At 42.7% G+C, this 4,850-nt stretch overlaps 1 pseudogene; it reads right to left on the reverse strand.

Annotated features, from left to right (window-relative positions):
- Positions 1–1,291: 1,291 nt before the first annotated feature.
- LOC125146467 (olfactory receptor 52K1-like) lies at positions 1,292–2,307 on the reverse strand (annotated as a pseudogene).
- Between the last annotated feature and the right edge of the window lie 2,543 nt (positions 2,308–4,850).

Raw genomic sequence — 4,850 nt, forward strand, 5'->3', positions numbered from 1 at the left:
CAAATATGGTATGTTTATACAATAGATGTGTGAAGTTGTACAGTGCACAACCTGAACATCTATATGTGAGAGGCTGGAGGTCAAATGCCTTTTCTTAGGCTTATTTTCTGAAGTGACTGTTCAAGTCTTCTGCCTATTTTACTATTGTCTTTTTCTTACTGATTTGTAGTTGTTCTTTATATATTCTGGATACTAGTTCATTGTTGGTTAAACCACCTACAGGTCCTCTGATGGACTTCCATTTGCTGACCATTAACCTTCTTAGAACAGTCTCCTCTCTGGGCTTTGGTAAGGCCACTCTCCCTTTAGTTTCCTCTTGCCTCTCTAACCCTCATACACAAACTCAATCTTCTGGAATCTCTTGTGTCTGTCTTCCACTCCTCATTTCTGCTGTTACCAGTCAGGCCCAGGCCACCGTCAGGTCCAGGCCACCGTCATCTCCAGTATCCCAGCCTCCAGGCTTGTGTCCTTCTGATCCACATTCTACTAGGGCTGCAGAGCCATCGTTCCAAAACACAGGTAGGATCTTGCCACTTTGCTGCTTTGGACTCTTTAAATGGCTAAATACTGCATGGAGTAAGCACTCAAACTCCTTATCACAACAGATGAGGCCTTCTATCACTTGGCCTCTGCTTATGCATTCAGCCTCCTTCCCTGCCAGGCCCCCACCTGCCCCTGTGCCAGGGAAACTGGGCCTGGCTGGGAGTTTCCCACTCAGCCGTGTACCCATGCCTCTGTGCCTTTGCCTACCCTGCTGTTATGGCCTGGAATTCTTTTTCTTCTATCTCCTTCCTCTTCAGTAAACACCTTATCTTGTCTTTCAAACATAACTCAAAGTGACCTTCTCTGTGAAGTGTTCTGTCTTCGTAATTGTCTTCCTCTATGTTCCCACAGAGTTTTGTACATAAAGGTATTATTGAACATTACCTGTCTTTATAGTTTGGAAGCTTTATAGACTAGAGCCTCCTTCAGGGAAGAGACCGGTTTCTTTTTCTTTGCAATCATGGGGCTAGCATGATGTATGTAAAATAGATGTCTGATGAATGAATGTGAGAATGCATGAATATCACATGCAGAAAGAAGGGGAGAAAATTTAGAAGCTAGAGACAGAAGCTTCCTTTGGAGTTGGTTACTGTATAATTCTGGATGAGTAGCTATTTTCAGAAAATGGATAAAAGACTTTCAAAGATGAATGCAGATAGTCAAAGCCAAAATACAGCAGGGATGACTCATTTGCACATATACCCACTTGAAAGTGAGAGTACTTGTAGGACCTACAAGTCCCAAAGAGTCAGGTGGGAAGCTCCCTGTGTGAGGGCAGGGGCTGGGGCTTCTCAGGGGGGCTAGTAGCTCTGCCTTTTGGAACAGAGTTGGAACAGAGTTGCCAGGTGCTGCCTGATTTCCTTGGTCCCGGCCCCGTAGATGACAGGGTTAACCAGACATGGGAGCAGCAGGTAGAGGGCGCTGAGCAAGTTGTGCATGGTCAGGGAGCGGTGGGAGCCACACGGTAGATGATGGATGAGGACATGGTGGAAGAGTAGACGGTGAAGATGACCAGCAGGTGGGAACCACAGGTGTTCAGGGCCTTGGAATGTGCTCTGCCTGATGAAATCCAGAAGGCAGCATGGATAATGCGAGAGTAGGAGGCTCCAAGTAGCAGCATGTCCAGGACTCTGTTGAAGATGTGGACAGTGAGACCCACAGTCTTGTTCGGGGAGATGTCCCCACTGGAGAGCTTCATGAGGGCCATGTGCTCACAGGCAAAGTGGTGGATCAGGTCTGAGCAGCAGAAGTGAACCTGGGAGGCAAGCCCCATGGGGGGGGGCAACAATGCAAGTGCTCCTGGCAGCTGCCGCCCCCACCAGGCCAGCCAGCAACTGACCCGTCACTATCTCAGGGTAGCACAGAGGGTAGCAGATGGCAATGTAGCAGTCCAGGGCCATGACCAGGAGGATGTTGCAGTCAAAGACAATGAGGAAGTAGATGCAGAACATCTGGAGTAGACAGCAAGGCAGGGAGATGCGGTTGAAGTGGGTAGAGAAGCTGAACAGCATGGTGGGCATCACGGTGGCGGCAACACAGATGCTGACAGCCAGGAGAAGGGAAATGAGCAGGTACATGGGCTGGTGCAGGCTCTGCTGGGCCACCACCATGTGGGTGACCAGGGCATTGGCAGAGATGATCACCAGGTAGAGGCTAAGGAAGGGCAGCACCAGAAGGGCGTGAGTGCTCCTGCAGCCCAGGGAAGCCCACCCAGAGGAAGCTGGTGTAGGACCCGTTGGAGCTGCTGTTGCTCCATGCCAACATCTTCCTTGGGAAGCAGAATGGTCTGGGAGCAGGATGGTCTGGTTTCCGTACCTTGACCCCTACTAGGGCCTGCCCCACCTTCACCAGGCTTTGGTCTTCATGAGTCAATATTCCTGGAGAAAAAAATGAGAAGCTAAGGGTCATAATTTAATGACATATGAATCTTTCAATAAGTTTTTGCATTTCAAATATATTTCTCAGGGTAGATTTCGGATGTAGGATTATTGGGTCAAACAATCGGAACATTTTTGAGCATGCCAAGCGGATTTCTGAGAAAGCTGTATCAGTCTCATGTCTGAGTCACTGGTGCTAGTATTAAGTTAATATGATTTAATAATTTTTATTTTAGTAATTTGATGATTGAAAAATACTATCTAATTGTAATTTGCAGGTTCTTGTTTGTGAAATATCTGTTCATTATACTTTGCCCATGTGTATAAGGTGTTAAGTATTTCCCTTAGCAATTTAATTATTAAAATTAATTATTCCTCTTTCATCCACTGAAACAAAATTTTCAAATCTTGTATTTTTATTTTGTTTCTGATATTAAGACTAAAAACTTTAAATTTATAAAATGAAATCTATGAGCATTTCTCCTTATGAGTTGGTTTTAAGCTTGGCAAGTCTTTTCTCATTCAAAGATTTTGTTCCCCTTTAAAATATGGCATGATTTTTTCGTATTAAATTTTGATCCACAAGAAATTTGTTTTTGTCACAAAGTGACAATCTAAGTTGGTATATTCCTCCCCAGGTAACTAAATACATTGTTCTTATTTCAGCTTCTCCATTGCTTTGTCTTACTATCTTTATCCTAGATTAAGTTCTTGTATGTCATGGGGTTGTTTTACAGGTAGTGATGCTCTGATTGTTCTTGTGCCAATACCATACATTTTTTTAAAAAAAAATAAAAGTTTTATTGAGGTATAATTTGCAGACCATACAGTTTACCCATTTAAATGTACAATTCAATGTTTTTTTTTTTAGTAAATTCACAGAGCTGCACAACTATCATAACAATCAACATTTTCATCACATCAAATAGACACCCTTTACCAACTGATAGTCACTCCCCGTTTCTCCCAATCCCCTCAGCCCGAGGCAACCACTTTCTGTGTCATTGGACTGGACTATTCTGAATGTTTCATATAAATGGAATCATACAGGGGCGCCTGGGTGGCGCAGTCGGTTGAGCGTCCGACTTCAGCCAGGTCACAATCTCACGGTCCGTGAGTTCGAGCCCCGCGTCAGGCTCTGGGCTGATGGCTCGGAGCCTGGAGCCTGTTTCCGATTCTGTGTCTCCCTCTCTCTCTGCCCCTCCCCCGTTCATGCTCTGTCTCTCTCTGTCCCAAAAATAAATAAAAAACGTTGAAAAAAAAATAAATGGAATCATACAGCATGTGGTCTTTCATGGCTGGCTTCTTTCACTTAGCATACTGTTTTCGAGTTTCAATGTGCTGTAGCCATGAGTATGCCATTTCCTTTTAGTGGCTGAATAGTACTCCATCATGTGGATAAACCTCATTGTATTGATCCACTCATCAGTTGATAGATATTTGGGCTGTTTCCACTTTTTGGCTCTTTTCAACAATGCTGCTGTGAACACTAATGTACAAGTTTTTATGTACACATGTTTTCATTTCTAGGAGTAGAATTACTGAGTATCTATATACTCTCTGTTTAATCTTTTGAGGAAGTACCATATTGTTTTCCAAAGCAGCTGCACCATTTTACTTTCCCACCAGCAGTGTATGAGGGTTATAATTTCTTCATGTCATTTTCAACAGTTATTATGATCTTTTTAAAAATTCTAGCCATCCAAGGTGTTCTGATTTGTGTTTCTCTGAGGGCTAATGATGTTGAACATGTTTTCATGTGCTTTTATTTGGAGAAATCTCTATTCAAATCCTCTCCCTGTTTTTATGAAAAAAATTTTTTTGAACATTTATTTATTTTTGAGAGAGAGAGAGGGAGACAGAGCACAAGTGGGGGATGTTCAAAGAGTGAGACATAGAATCTGAAGCAGGCTCCAGACTCTGAGCTGTCAGCACAGAGCCCGACTTGGGGCTCAAACTCACAGACTGCGAGATCATGACCTCAGCCAAAGTCGGACGTTCAACTGACTGAGCCACCCAGGTGCCCCTCCTCTGCCTATTTTTAATTGAATTGTCTTATGCTATTGACTTGTAAGAGAGTACTCTACTATTTTAGCCACTATAGTTTCATCACTTATTTTTCTTTTTAATGAAACTTACCTTTATAAGTACTTTGATTAAAATTAATTTTTGTTATTCTCAAGTTTTATTCTTCCAAACTTTAGAAACATTTAGCCAATTTTCAGAAACAATCCCATTGTGATTTTTAAAAATTGGGATTTCATTAATCCTATAAATTAATCTGTGAATGACATTGATAACATTCAGTCTTTCCATCTACTATCAAAGTACGGCATTCTGAAAAAGTCTTGATTTACATCTCTCAACAGTTTCTTAGTTTTATTTGTACAGGTCCACGGCAGCGGGCACTCTATCTACTTCACTCACAGT

Source organism: Prionailurus viverrinus, chromosome D1 (assembly GCF_022837055.1).
Source record: "Prionailurus viverrinus isolate Anna chromosome D1, UM_Priviv_1.0, whole genome shotgun sequence".
Lineage (NCBI taxonomy): Eukaryota > Metazoa > Chordata > Mammalia > Carnivora > Felidae > Prionailurus > Prionailurus viverrinus.